This window comes from Halichoerus grypus, chromosome 8, assembly GCF_964656455.1.
Source record: "Halichoerus grypus chromosome 8, mHalGry1.hap1.1, whole genome shotgun sequence".
In the NCBI taxonomy this organism is placed as follows: Eukaryota; Metazoa; Chordata; class Mammalia; order Carnivora; family Phocidae; genus Halichoerus; species Halichoerus grypus.
In genome coordinates, this window is record NC_135719.1 from 77,753,078 (window position 1) to 77,769,361 (window position 16,284).

Consider the following 16,284-nt stretch of genomic DNA (forward strand, 5'->3'; position numbering starts at 1 on the left):
AATAAATAAATGAATAAAATCTTAAAAAAAAAAACACAACTTTCACAAAAAGAAACAGGGAAAAGGCTAAAAACTCATTGTAAGCATCCTTAAACAGAGAAAGCATACTTTATAACAATAAGTCTCATTTGTTTTGCTATTAATACTTCCTGCCTTTCCTGATGTTTCATTTTTTTGGAAACAAAATGTTTCTTCTTTTATGGAAACAGAAGCATCCCTTTCCATTCCATCACAGCCTCTCTGACCATGACTGAATTAAAATCTTCCTCTCTGAATCATTTCTTGATTCCTATCTTCAATGATCTCTTCCTTCACCACCTTTTTATGGTACTTAGTAAATTAACATCACATAGTTTAGGACTTTAACAATCAACAACTAACTGAGGGCCTAAATGAAGACATGCGTGAGCACTGACTGATCCAGGTGCGTCTCCTCTTGCCAATCAGACTGCAAAACTTACCAGAGCAGGAACTGCATTTCACACCTCTAGATACACAATCTAAAAGGTAATCCAACAACTCTTAATTAATTTAAATATATACAAAGACACGAAAATATATATGTATATAGTGTATATCCCCTAGTGAGCAACTGAATATCATCAAAATCAAAGTACTAGTATTTAAAGTTCATTTTATAAATGATTAGAGGAAAGAAAGCACATGTATTCAACATGCATTTACTGAGCACCTACTATGTATCAAGAGATGAGTAAGTACGAAGCTCACGGCCTGGGGGTGGGGGGGAAGACACTGCATCGACTGAATACAATGTGTGGACATTGCTTAAGATCCTATTTTTTAAAAGCTGTTAAAATGTATAATAATTAGGGAAATTTGAATATTGACTGGATATGTAATATAAGGAATTATTAGCTTATGACCCTAAAGTATAACAAATAATAAACTGTACATATTTAAAGTGTACTTATATATACATGCATACACCCATTAAACCATTACCACAATCAATATTGGGAACCTATGCATCTTCTTTTTAAGATTTTATTTATTTGATAGAGAGAGGAGAAGCAGGGGAAGCAGCAAGCAGCGGGAGAGGGAGAAGCAGGCTCCCCCTTGAGCAGGGAGCCCAATGTGGGGCTTGATCCCAGGACCCCAGGATAATGACCCGAGCCGAAGGCAGACGCTTAACCAACAGAGCCACGCAGGTGTCCCCCTATCCATCATCTTCAAAAATTTCCTGTGTCCCTTTATAATTCCTCCCCAACCACTTGATCTGCTTTCTGTCACAACAGCTTAGTTTGCATTTTCTACTACTTTATATAAAAAGAATCATACAGTATATACTCTTTTTTGGAGGGGAGGTATACTTTCTTTCACTCAACGTAATTATTTTGGGAATCATCCATGCTGTTACATATATCAATAGTCCATTCCTTTTTACTGCAGAGCAGTATTCTATTGTGTGAATATATCAAAATTTGTTTATCCATTCATCTGCTGATAGACATTTGGGTGGTTTCCAGTTTTGGCTATTACTAATAAAGCCGCTATGAATAGTCCTGTACGAGTCTTAGCATGAACAGATACTTTCATTTCTCTTGGGTAAATACCTAGGATTGGGATGGTGGTAGGTATATGTTTAACTTTTTAAGAAAACTGCCAAACTTTGAAAAGTTGTACCATTTTACATTTCCATCAGCAGTGTATGACAGTAAGGAATCACTGTTAATTATTTCTAGTTGAATGGTATTATTTTTACATCTTTTGTTTTTTTAAAGAGTCTTTTAGAGATACATATACATACATCATACAGATGAAAAGAGATGATGTTTAGGATTTGCAGAGTAGGGGAAAATCAATGAAACAAGAAACACTGATAATAGCTGAAGCTGGGTGACTGGGATATTCATTATACCATCCTCTCTCCATATGATTAAAAATTTTTATAAAAAAAAATAGATCAGATACTAAACTACTTCAATGAGCAAAGCTTATTTGTGGGCTGTATAAATATGTATACAGCAATGTTCTGCAATGACATAGTTTAAATGGCATGTCCTTGCTCTTTGGGTTAGAGATAGTATTCCCCTTAATGACTGTAGCTGCAGTCAACTTTGATCTCAACAAGAGTAGCGGGGGACAAAAAACAGATGTGGGCAGGAAGTCTATGGTCCTGTCCCTCCCTCTCTAACTCCATAGCCCTGGATTTGGAGGCAGAAGGAAGTGTGTTGCATAAAAGGAAAAAAAATCAGAAATAAACATGAATAGGGGCGCCTGGGTGGCTCAGTCGGTTACATGCCTGCCTTCAGCTCATGATCTCAAAGTCCTAGGATCAAGTGCCGCATCGGGCTCCTTGCTCAACGGGGAGTCTGCTTCTCCTTCTACCTGCCGCTCCCCCTGCTTGTGCTCGCTCTCTGACAAATAAAATCTTAAAAAAATAAATAAAAGAAATAAAACATGGATAAAAATGATCTCTCTCATGTTAGAATACCCTAACAAACACCGAATGCTTCCACAGAGATGAACCACACAGCTGGGGATAGTAGAGAACCTTTTTTACTTTATGCTCCCTTTATACAAAACTTTGCCTTTCATACAAGTATTACTTACTTTAAAAATAAGTCAAATTAAAAATAAAAAATCACTAGTAATTCAACCACCAATACTATTCTGGTGCTTCTCTCATGCAGTTTAGTTTTTGTTTTTTTTTAAAGATTTTATATATGTATTTGACAGAGAGAGAGAAAGCACAAGCAGGGGGAGGTGCAGAGGGAGAGGGAGAGGGAGAGGCAGGCTTCCCACTGAGTAGGGAGCCCGATGTGGGGCTTGATCCCAGGATCACGACCTGAGCCAAAGGCAGACGTTTAACCGACTGAGCCACCCAGGCACCCCATCATGCAGTTTAGTTTTATAGGCTGCATTTTGTCATTAACATTGTTTTCCTACATATTAAAAAGTCTTTTTGATAATGATTTAAATGACTATATACTATTTTATCATAAGAATATTATTTTTATTTTTGCTATTTCAGAAAATACTTTGATGGACATAGATATTTGTACAAAATTGATTATTTCCTCTAGATAAGCTCATGACTGGGTCAAAAAATATTACTGAACTCTTCAAATATATTACAGAAGCGCTTTCACATTGTGACTGGGAGTGGTGATTTTTAGTCAAAAAATCGTTTAAAATGAGGATTCATTTAAAACAGAGAGGGATGTACACATGTACCTTAAAATAATGCATATGCATCATCTATGATTTCTAATTTGGGTTTCTTTCAAGTTGCCCAAGAACTAATGCCACTCACAAAGCAGGATCAGTACAAAATTCTAAATGGTTATGGTTTTACTTCACTTATCTTTAGCTTTGTAAGCTACACCCAAGTTGATAACCAAGTTTTTGAGTCACTTGCCTTCATCTAGTATATCTAAAGCATTCCAATTAGTTTTCATAGAAACAATGCTCTTTTTTTTTTTTAAGATTTTATTTATTGGGGCGCCTGGGTGGCTCAGTCGTTAAGCGTTTGTCTTCGGCTCAGGTCATGACTCCAGGGTCCTGGGATTGAGCCCCGCATCGGGCTCCCTGCTCCGAGGGAAGCCTGCTTCTCCCTCTCCCACTTCCCCTGCTTGTGTTCCCTCTCTCGCTGTCTCTCTCTGTCAAATATTGAGAGAGAGAGAATGAGAGCATCAGCAAGGGGGGTGGCAGAGGGAGATGCAGGTTCCCTGCTGAGCAGGGAGCCTGATACATTCAGGTTTCGATCCCAGGACCCTGTGACCATGACCTGAGCGGAAGGCAGATGCTTAACTGAGTGAGCCACCCAGGCGCCCCAAAACAATGCTTTTAAACTTCTATCTTAAACTGCTGCATTAACTAAACTGGGCAACTATGTAAGCCTGGCAAATGGGCAGATGGACAGCCGCCCTCCAATCCATGCTCCTGCCGACAGAGGTGGGCAATGACCACTAATCGGCACCCTTGATGATAGAAGATTCTGTATTATGAATTTTTAACTTTGAAAATGTGACAGACAATAAATAAGATTGTTTTAGTTTGCATCTGAAAGAAGTAATATGAAGTTGTACTTTTCTTAGGTGACTGAACTGAAAGGACGTGGCTGTATGTTGTAACAGGGTGACATAAGTCCTAGAGTCAGATTCCCTGGGTTTGAGTCCTGCTTTAACCATTTACTAGTTATGTATTGTAGGCAAATTACTTAGCCTCCTATTTTCAGAGTAGTGTTGTGAAGATTAAATAAAATAATCCAACTGCCACGATGTCTGGCACATGGTTAATCACTCTGTAAATGTTAGCTATCGTTAAGTTATACATAAACATCACTGATGAAACAAGTTGCCTTTAGTGTTAAGAAACATGCTTTGTGGTGTCAGCAAATTTTAATACCAGTTTCCTACATGTTTCTGTGTATGTGTACATGTAGCACAGGAAAAAAATAAATAAAAAAGAGACTGAAAGGACAAAAGTTCTTTCTAAAGAGTGGTATCACAGTAGAATCTTTTTCCTGTTCATTTTTCTACAGTTTTAAGGTTGAATCATTTTCTTCAGCTTATTTTTCTGTATCAATTTTCTACAGTAAAAAAAAATTACATTTTAAAGAAATTTCTTTTTAGCATAAGACAATACATTAATAAGATGATGGAAATTCAAGTTTCTTAGGCCTTGAAACACACAAATTCTCAAGTTATGTAAAGGAACACAAAAGAATTGTAAAATTATAAAACTCAGCGACCTGAATCATGTCAATGTAGAATTTTGATGTTATATACAGCTACATCATGGCAACTAGTAGTTTCCTGCCTCATTTCTGCTCATACCCTTAAGCCTCCCAACTTTTCCTATTGCAAAATCCTCATCATACCACGTTTATAGCGGGAGAAACACAGAGAAGCCACTGTAATACAATATGTTAAGTGTGGCAATATCCTTGATGATTTATCAAATAGTTTAGGAGGAAAAATTGCTCTTTGAGTTAAATTATGAAATAGAAGAGAGTGGCTTAAAGCAAAGATATTTAAAGCGTCATTTTGGGGGTGCCTGGGTGGCTCAGCCAGTTAAGCATCTGCCTTTGGCTCAGGTCATGATCCCAAGGTCCTGCTCTGTGGGGAGCCTACCTCTCCTGGTCTCCCTCTGCCTGCCTCCCCCTCTGCCTGCCACACTCCCCCTGCTTGTGTGCACGTGGGCTCTCTCTCTGCCAAACAAATAAATCTAAAAAAAAGTCATTTTACAGAGTAACAACAGCTTCTAGTCCAGTAGGATTCACCTAGTGTTCTCAATGAGGGTATCACTAAATTTTAATCAAGGTGTTAAATTTATTTTCGTAACCATAACAAAGATGATCAAAACAAATGTTGGGCTGAACAGATTATGTAACCTAGTGCAGAGCAGTTACAATTTATCATAAGGACTAAAAAAGATACTTTAATATCAAGCCAGATCAAAAAAATGATTCCATGATTTCCTAAAGGTGACATTCTTTTCTTAGGTATATTTGGACAAGGGGGAGGTGGCTTACAAAGATGGCAACACTGTACTCAAAAAGTGACAAAGTGAATGGCATTGTTAATGTGCTATTTTTTTTAAAGATTTTATTTGTCAGAGAGAGAGAGAAACAGCAAGCACAAGCAGGGAGAGAAGCAAGCAGAGGGAGAAGCAGGCTCCCTACTGAGCAAGGAGCCCAATGTGGGACTCAATCCCAGGACCCTGGGATCATGACCTGAGCCAAAGGCAGACGCTTAACGGACTGAGCCACCCAGGCGTCCCTAATGTGCTGTTTATAAACTAAATGAAACACTAACATCTTGGTAGAAAAACGATACATTCTGTTGACCTGTTTGGAGCCTTTTAATCCCGTCTAGATTCGAATCTGATTGAGGGTTAACATTTTGAAAGAATATCTCAGTTACATGGGTCATGGCTTGGTGGGCAGGAGGTGAGTAACAATAGAGAAGAAGAAGAAAAAGAAGCACAGAAACAAGTATAAGCAGTGCTTATTCATGCAGCCTCCAGGGAAATGGTGTCCCATCAAATTCCTGGATGTCTAATGCACTTGCTAGGTTTATTCCTACTTGAGGAAATGGATTTACCAAGTTATCAGAGCCTGATATTATCATTCAAATCATAAAACTAAGTACCCTTATTCTGATTCCATGTTCAGAACGACTCAAAGCCCCTAGAACCTGGAATAAACCACAAGGGTTTTTTATTTGTTGATTCATCACAACATCTTCTATTAATTCAGTCCACCATCCATGGAAGGCTGGTTTGAGAAATAATGTCATATTCAGGAAGGCAGATCAAGCATGAAAATACAGATTTTTGGAGATTCAATGGGTACAAGAATGATAATACATCATTTCAATCAATTAGACCAAACTGAATTCCAACTCTCTTATGACTGAATTACCCTGAAATGAAAATTATAAAACTGATGACCTCTTATTTTAAATAATTAAGTCCACTGAATATACTACATTAAGGAACTGGTATTAATAATGGGGAAAAAAAGCTGAATTCTGAGAACTGAGAATTCTCATCACCTTTACCAGTAACTGTGGACCTACAGACTTAATTTTTTCAATGCCTTACACTGGAAAGTGTGCAGGGCAGGGGTAGGTGCAGAAAAATGTTAAAACTTACGTACAAAATGTGTATGTGAGTGAGTGCCTGTATAGTCCCTGAATATCTTTGAAAGGAAGAAACTGGGGACAAAAGTCACTTCTAAAGAGAGGGTAAGTGTGGCTGGGGGATGAGATGAGAGGGAGACTTTTCCTTTTCGGACTTTCCGAATTTTTTATCAAATGCAAGTATTATTTTTTAACTAAATTAAAATGTAGTGATAGTGGGGCGCCTGGCTGGCTCAGTCGGTAGAGTGTGTGATTCTTGATCTCCGGGTTGTGAGTTCGAGCCCCAAGTTGAGTGCAGACATTACTTAAAAATAAAATTTTTATTTCCCCCCCAACAGACTCTTCACTACAGAGAACAAGCTGAGGGCCCCTGGAGGGGAGGTGGGCAGGGGATGGGTTAAATGGGTTAAATGGGTGATGGGTATTAAGGAGGACACTTGTGATGAGCACTGAGTGCTGTAAGTGATGAATCACTAAATTCTACACCTGAAACTAATATTAAATTGTATGTTAACGAATTTAAATAAAAACAATATTTTAAAAAAAATAATAAAATGTACTGATTGTATAATATACATCTCTTCTTAAATGGCTACATAAACACCTGAATCTTTAGGAAGACTTAGGGTTTCTAAAGCCAAGTAGATGATTATCTTAGCATGTTTTGGTGAATATCTCTTATTCTCCCTGTTAGAATATTCAAATTAGAGTATTTCAATTATAGTATTTTTCTGGAAATATTCATAGGGAAGAAAAATACTCTAATCCTTTCTTACTGTCTTCTTAAACTCAAATGTAAATAAATATATACATATAAAAGACAACATCACCTTAAGGATCCTTTCTGACCCCTTGTTTAGCTACTAAAGGTATTTCTGATGCTTTCAAGATAGATAAGACTCTATGTATGAAAGGATATTCCAGTAAGATATACAACTCCAAAAAAGACAAGCTAATATAAACTAATTTTAATGTTCTATCTTCATGATTTGGACTAAGGTTACCAATCTATAACACCTGTGCCTGATTTTGAAGTCAACAGTGAGGGGGGGAGTATACCTTAAAAGGGTAGACTGCCCTTTGAGAATTCAACAAATCAACAAAAGATGATGCTAGGGTCCTTTTATAACAATAGTTCTTTTTTTTTTTTTAATTTTTTTATTGTTATGTTAATCCCCATACATTACATCATTAGTTTTAGATATAGTGTTCCATGATTCATTGTTTGTGCATAACACCCAGTGCTCCATGCAGAACGTGCCCTCCTCAATACCCATCACCAGGCTAACCCATCCTCCCACCCCCCTCCCCTCTAGAACCCTCAGTTTGTTTTTCAGAGTCCATTGTCTCTCATGGTTCTTCTCCCCTCCGATTTCCCCCCCTTCATTCTTCCCCTCCTGCTACATTCTTCTTCTTCTTTTTTTCTTTCTTAACATATATTGCATTATTTGTTTCAGAGGTACAGATCTGAGATTCAACAGTCTTGCACAATTCACAGCGCTTATCAGAACACATACCCTCCCCAGTGTCCATCACCCAGTCACCCCATCCCTCCCACCCCATCCCTCCCACCCCACCCCCCACTCCAGCAACCCTCAGTTTGTTTCCTGAGATTAGGAATTCCTCATATCAGTGAGGTCATATGATACATGTCTTTCTCTGTTTGACTTATTTCGCTCAGCATAATACCCTCCAGTTCCATCCACGTCGTTGCAAATGGCAAGATCTCATTCCTTTTGATGGCTGCATAATATTCCATTGTATATATATACCACATCTTCTTTATCCATTCATCTGTATAACAATAGTTCTTAATCCTTCTTACACTCCAACACTTACAAGGATTACCACATATCCCTATCCATTACAGTGGTTTCTTACCATTATGTCTCCTGGGCCGAAATCAGAATATATGTTGAAATTTGAAAATGCCCCCTTCTCTTAGGGAATACCCTTTTCCAGCGTAGGAATCACACTGCCTTAATAAGGTATAATGACACCCAGGTCTAAAACTTAACTGTAACCAAATTTAACATATTAACCTCATTTAAAAAAAAAAAAATCGCCCCTCTCAATGTTTCCCCTCAACTTTGAACTCATATCACCAACTGCTTGTGAGTAGCACCATGTGGATGTCAGTTCCACAGTCAACAATTCTTGAACTTAACATATTGAAAATAGAACCCTTAATATCCATCCTCTCAAATCTGATCCTCTCAACTGTTCCTAATTCAGTAAATTATTCAGTTCCTTTGTTCATCAGCTGTTTATTAAGCACCCACTATGTGCCAAGCACTTTTCTAGATACAGTGAACATCGTCCCAGTTGCTGAAAGCCCCAAATGATTCATTATTTTCTCTTTTCATAAATTCCCTATCTCCAATCCGTTGATTCTGCCTTTTTAACATATTCTCAAACTTCATTTCTCTCCATTTCTGATACCACCATCCTAGACCAAACTACCATCATTTCTCTCTTGGACTATATCAGTTTCCTCCTAAATCCTCTAGCCACACTGGACTTCTATCCTTGAATACACCAAGTTCATTTCCATTTTGTGGCCAAACCATTCCTTCTGCTTAAAACATTCCTCCCATATACTCCCAGGGCTACTACTTCTCAGCTCAGTTGTTACCCACCCAAGAGCATTTCCCTGACCACCCAATCAAGAATAACCCCAACCTCACCTCCATTCTCTATACCAGCACCTTGTACTTTTTTTTCCCACCAGAGCAATTATCAGTATCTGAAATTAGTTTGCTTATTTGCTAATCGTTCATGTCCTCCCAACTAGACTGTGAGCTCCATGACAGCAGGAATCATGTTCACTGTACCTAGAAAAGTGCTTGGCACATAGGGGGTGCTTAATAAACAGCTGATGAACAAAGGAACCTATCTAAAGAAAGACAATGTCAACCATGAAAGATAATGGTCAGCTGGGAGTGAGGCGTCACAAAATATTATTTAAAAATGTCAATGGGAGAGTGCCTAACTGTGGTTAACATTAAAACTGTGCCATGATATTCCAATTCTCCTTTCAGATACATGATAGGTTTATATTTGCCCATCATCTTGAAGTTAGGTATGGTCATGACTTGCTCTTGCCAATGAAATATAAACAGAAATCTTTGAGAATCACTTTCTGTGATTCACTCCTATCACCATCACTCTATTGTGGCAACTAGCAACAGGACAGAGATTAAGGTTCCATCTGTCCACATTCCTTAGCAAGGATAACATAGAGCAGAGCCCCCAGATAACTCACATGTAAGAAGAATCAAGGAGAAATAAACCTTTGTTATTTGAAGCCCTGAGATTTGGGCGTTGTTACTGTAAAATAACACAGGCCATCCAGACTGATAAACCATCCTAACAATGTTGTGGGCACATAATAATGTAATCAGTCTTACTAAGTAGTCAAGTGATGCCACTAAGAATACACAAGTAATTTCCTTCTGGTTATTATTCAGTTTCCAAATAGGTCTGCCAACAAGAAGAGAAAAAACTGTTTACATGGAGTTTATGAATTCTTGTCCCTGATGCTATTTTTCAATAAATATTTCCCAAATAATGAATGCCACCCTATACAGGCATACCTACTAGCCTTCCTTACCTGGAAACAGGTGAGAATAACTGTGCTTTTTGTTTATTATCTACACCAACTATTCAATAATTAGTTACTGAGTTCAGGTCATTGTGGAGGAAACAGACTAGAAAAGTAGACTGGATAAAATGCACAAGTCCCTGGATACTGGGTCAGGAACATGGACTTTAATTTTATAGACAAAATACACTTACTGAGAAGCTTTGTATAGGAATCATATGATTAAAAACTATTGTTGGGGCACCTGGCTGGCTCAGTCGGTAAAGCAGGAGGCTCTTGTTCTCAGGGTCGTGAGTTTGAGCCCCACATTGGGTTGAGAGATTAAACTTTTTTTAATTTTTAAAAAACTATTCTTGAAGATTATTTTATACGGCAGTTGTAGAAATAGGATGATTGGAACAGGAGTGCCAAGAGTACTAATTTCCAACAGCTGTGCCATGAATCCTCCACAGACGAAAGGCCTAATTTTAATCAATCTATATGATTTATTTTGGTTACAACACTAAACGTACTGTTAATGATGTACTAAGTGGTACAGGAAATAAGCAAGGCCTAAGTTGTTGGGTTTTTTTAAAGATTTTATTTACTAAAAAAAAATCATTGGCAGAAAAAAAAAGATTTTACTTACTTATTTAAGAGAGTGCATGAGCAAAGATTTTATTTATTTATTTGAGAGAGAGAGAGAGCGTGCATGAGCAGGGGGAGGGGCAGACGGAGAGGGAGAAGTAGACTCCCTGCTGAGCAGAGAGCCCAGATGCGGCTCAATCCTGGGACTCTGGGACCATGACCTGAGCTGAAGGCAGATGCTTAACGGACTGAACCACCCAGGTGCCCCAGCAAGGCCTAAGTTTTTGCAAATAAGAATAAAAGGCACACTCAAAAGTCAAAGTTGCACTAAAGTAAGATCTGGTAATGGACAAAACTGTACTGAGCATGAGGGGCAATCAGGTCAGTAATTACTACAGAGTTCTGAAAGGCAACCAAGTGAACAATAGACGCTTTACTATCAGTTAGAGGTATTTTTATATTATAGGAATGACTGGGTTGTAATCAAGTTGGTTTGTATTCTGAGTTCTTTCAAGATACTCAGAGCATCTGTGCAGTACTCCAACAAGCTTGTTTTTTCCTCAACAACAATCCATTCCTTTCATTCAACAAATATTAAGTACATGTTACAGGCTAATTACCATTCTTGGCACTGAGAAAACATGAGTGAACAAAACAATGATCCCTGCCCTCCTGGAGTTTATATGCTAGTGGCACTTAAATTCCATTCTAAAATTTCTCCCCCAATCCTATTATGGGAGTAGCTTTTACAAATGCCTTTGGCAGATATCATCTGATTAATGCACACTAAGATGTGAAAGACTAATAGTCTCACCAGAGATAATTACCCTTGAAAAGTAAATACTTCACAGATTCACAGACTCTTAGAACTGGGAAGGACCTTGGAGATAATTTCAATTTACAAATGAGATTAAGGGATCTGCCCAAGAACACTCAGTCACCAGTAGGAGAGCAAACCCTAGAACTGTGACTTCCAGTGTTAGTGCCTTTTCCATATAACACCAAGCTGCCTGTTTTAAGATTACACTAGTGAGCAGGAGAGATGCTAGAATGGGCATTCATGATTCATACATAGGTGATACGTTCCTGGATGACTGTTCAAGGCAAAAAGAATTTCAGGCAGTGTGTAAACTTGAGAGGTGGTTATAGGGGAAGCTAACTGGGGGTACCTTTCAGAAGACTCTTTCTCCCATCTCTACCTTCATCATGTCCCCAAAACAAAGACAGTAAATACAAAACTTCTCCAAAGTTAATGCATATTAGAGGAGATAGTTGGACATGAGCATGAAGTAGTAAACACAGCATTTGAATCTAGCAAAGTCAAACTGTACCTTATCCAAGTTGAAAGTGTATGGTCCCAGTAAAGGTACCATTTGTATTAAGTTCAAGGTTTTTTTTTTTAATTACTTTCCTAAAAACATTTATCAGAAAGCACCAAATTAACTGATATGGGTCATGGGTATAATGATTGATAAAATAATGTAATATTGATGGGGGTGATGTTATGAGGCACTAGGCAAGCATTTTTAAGGATAATGCCTCTTCCTCCACAAAACAGTTATACTCATTTCTTGCTTATAAACTGTACCAATCTATACATTTGAAAAACTCAAACTCGTCCTTTAATCTCTCAAAGGTTCATGAACCAACCTGAGACTTATTTAGTATTCTAATAGAAACTGCATTTAAAAAAACTTTTCAAGAAGAGGGAAAAGACTTGCTAAGAATTGAAAAATAAGCTTTGTACCAAAAAAACAAAAGAAAACAAAGAAAGATTATTAATTTTAAGAGTTTTACGAAGAAAAAAAAGTTTTAGGAAGAATGTAAACTGACAGGCAGCAAGGGTCCTCATTAAAATCTCATTATGGGTGTCTGTGATGGCAGTTTCTACATCTAAGGTGAAAATTATTATGAGAAACCCCCCTCAAAAAAATTATTATGAGACTTCCAATTTATTTCAGTAGCTCTGCCATTCTTTTAGCTTCCAATGTTTAAAACCTTGAAGATACCATAGACTTTTGCCCCTATTATTTTCTATAGTTAATCGGTCACCATATTCTATTTCTTCCTTCAAAATGTCTCTTTTGAATATAAGCAAAATTCCCAATTTCAAAAGAACACACACACAACAAAGACTGTGACTATTAAAAAGAGCATTTTTCATGCAATGGGAAATACTCATGACATGCTGAGTCAAAAAAAAAGGCAGAACAATAAAAACCCACAGGGAGAAAAATGTATAATCCTAGTTTTATAGAAAGGAAAATAATTATCAGCATAAAAAATTTTTGAAAAAGGGACGCCTGGGTGGCTCAGTCAGTTAAGCGTCCGCCTTCGGCTCAGGTCATGATCCCAGGGTCCTGGGATCGAGTCCTGCATCGGGCTCCCTGCTCAGCGGGGAGCCTGCTTCTCCCTCTGGCCTGCCGCTCCCCCTGCTTGTGCACTTTCTCTCTCTCTCTGACAAATAAATAAAATCTTTAAAAAAACCCACCACATGAAAATGTTAACAGTTGTTCTTTCTGCTTGGGGTGGGGGTGGGAGGTTCTAAGTGCTTTTAATTTTTTTTTTTCACACTCTCTACATTTCCAAAATTTCCTACAATGAACATGCATTATTTTCAGTGAAGAGACATTATTTTCAAACTCAGAAAAAAATGTCAATTAAATAACTGTCTCATTTTACCACTACATGTCATTCTCACTGCCCTCATCCTATTTCCTTACAGCCTCCCCTCCTCCGAAAGACTCCAACAACAGCCTCCTTCTTTAGGTCTCTGAGCCAGCTTCCCCTAGCTTTAATATTACTTGTACTCATGCTCCTAACATTCATCATTCATACTTATATAAAGCACATGGAAGCAGAGGCTGGCCATATAAACAATCAGCTCACAACAGGGTTTCTCACCCTCAGTACCACCGACGTTTGGGGGTAATTATTTCTCATGGAGGGGCTGTCTTATTGCAAGATGTTTAGCAGCAGCGTTCCTGGCCTCTATCCAGTAGATGCTAGTAGCACCTCCCCCAATTCTAGTCATGACACTGCCAAATGTCCCCTGAGGGACAAAAACTGTCCCCAGTTGAAAGCCACTGATTTAAAAGTTTTAAACTTCCAAAATCATCTGTGTATATACATATATGTCAAGCCTAAACTTCTTTCCCATGTGTGTCTTATACAATTATACTTATTCTCAGTCTTGCCCACATAATCTCCCTTTTCTCAAAAGGAACTTTCCAAATAGATCAGGTCCACTGTTCCTAGAAAAATAATTTCTTTCTCACTTCCAAGTCTTTGACACACCGTTTCCTCACTAAAATTCCTCATTCACGCTTCTATTCAATGCCCTACATCCATCCTTTAGTAGCTGGTTCTTTGCAGAAGCAATACTGTTCAGCCTAGTTCAGTTCACCACATACAGTCTGCACTAAACAACAGTATTTTATATTGTTGCTGTTAATCTCATATCCCAAACTAAGGTTTGTTGCCCTGGCACATTTCTTTTGTATAAACAATTGCACCTAACACTGCTGGGCATAGAGACAATCAAAAGCTTGATAACTGATGAATGAAATTTAAATGCTCTGCTGCAAATCACTGTAAACTGCTGATTTCTTATGAAATGATTTTGCTTTGAACCTTTATTTCTTGTCATGGAGCTATAAGTATAATCATTCCAGATACAGAGTAACCACTCAATAGAATTTCAGAACAAAAATATATAATGGTATATTTTAAGGAATATATAGGTTTCAAACTGTTCTCTACACTGTCAGGAATGATATAAAGGAATTAAAACTATAAACTACAACACAAACATGAACTTTATGAACTCCATTTATCTTAAAATATCCAGCGGAATTTTTGCTCAGTGCACAAAATTTAAGTATGGTCAACAAGAGGAGAGAACTCAATTGAATAGTGTGTGAATGTATATATATACACGAACACACTTCACATATATCCCCAGTTGAGAGAAATAAATGAAAGAGCTTTGTAAAGTAAAAAGAGTCACAATATAAAGGATGCAGTTAAAGAAGCATAGTTAAAAGCATGAAGCCAGCCTGCTTGGGTCCCAAATATATTAGCTGCGTGTCCTTGTACAAGTTACTCAACTTCTCTGTGTCTCAGTTTCCTCCTTGTCAAAAAGGGGATAATAATAGTCCGTCCCAAAATATAAAGCTCTCAAACACTGCTTAGCATATAGAATGCCCCCCCAAAATACTTACCATTATTATTATTACAATGCTAGTTATTAGCCAAGTAAAAGCCTCAATGTATAAAATTCTGATTCAAGTCTGAAGCAGGTTCAAACAAAACAGAACAAACTACTGACACAGTTTAAGCTATTATTAGGTGGTCTAGGTTCTTAGAATTTTTTTGCTAGTGCTAAACTATTACACAACTAATTTTTGTCAGTTTTTTTTCTTTTAATCTGTAAAGAAACTGACATAGACACCTCTGTTTTCAAGGAACTTTACAAGCCACAAGAAAACAACTGAACTCTTTGTTATCTCCATATTTAAGCCAATTTAAAAGCGTGGCAAAAGCCTGTAAAAGTACTGTTACAGAACAACTTTTCAGAAAATACAATGAGATTTTTAAAGTTGCAATCAGCAATTCTTATGCAGTTATGTCAAGCTTCTGTGCTGCTAAACAAAAGCTTATCTGTCAGGGAACCACGGACCCGTCAGAAAATAAGGAAATACCAAGGCCCGGCCTAGGCGGCTCGGGAAAACAGGTCCTCAAACAGACCGCCGCAGACGCGTTCCGTCCTTCCCCCTCCCCGGCGTGCAGCAGTCGGCCCCACCCGCAGACAAATTAAGTGACAGCTGGCCGCGTCCACGCCTCTCCCGGCCCGGGCCGGGCCCCTGGCGCCCCCCCCCCCCCCCCCGCTCCCGGCGGCCTCCAGCGCCCGCCGCCCGGATGCTCCTCGCCGCGGCGGGGCAGGGGCTCCCGCCCGGACACCGCGGCCTCGCCGCCCCGCCCCCGACCCCGCTGCCGGCTCGGCCGAGCGGAGGCCGCCGCGGGGCCTCAGGTGGGCCCAGGGCGCGTCCGGGCGCGAGGAGACGCGCGGCCTCCGCAGGGCAGCTGCGGGCGCCGGGCTCGCGCAGGCCCGGCGGTCACTTACCGGCGCCTCATGGTACCGCGGCGCCTCAGCCCAGCCCCGGGACTAACCAACTACGCCCGGCAGCCCGGGACGTCCCTCGGCTCCCGGGCCGTGCCCCACTCTGAGCCATTCAAACGCGGCCGCGCGCGCAGCCCGCCGGGATAGCTTCCCCGGGGAGGTCTGGCCGGCTCCGCCCAACGCTGGCTCCGCCCTCCTCGGGTCGCGCAGGACCGGAGAGAAGGGGAAGAGGACGTGTGGCCATCACGCCCCCTGGTGGCCACGGGCCCGCACAGTAGTCTTGCAATGGGGCGGCAAGTAATAAAGCTGTAGGAACTGAGCTCTAGGAACTGAGGGTCATCAAAGAATGACCCTGAGCTAGTGACAGTCTGGTGAGGGAG

General features: G+C 39.5%; 1 protein-coding gene across 3 annotated transcripts in view; it reads right to left on the minus strand.

Annotated features, from left to right (window-relative positions):
* Positions 1 to 16,067, minus strand: part of KATNBL1 (katanin regulatory subunit B1 like 1) — a 38,706-nt gene extending 22,639 nt beyond the window's left edge. For all 3 annotated transcript variants that reach the window (XM_078053423.1, XM_036082586.2, XM_078053422.1), the window contains exon 1: positions 15,908 to 16,067. The gene's annotated coding sequence lies outside the window, so the exon portion shown is untranslated. The remainder of the gene's footprint in view (positions 1 to 15,907) is intronic.
* Between the last annotated feature and the right edge of the window lie 217 nt (positions 16,068 to 16,284).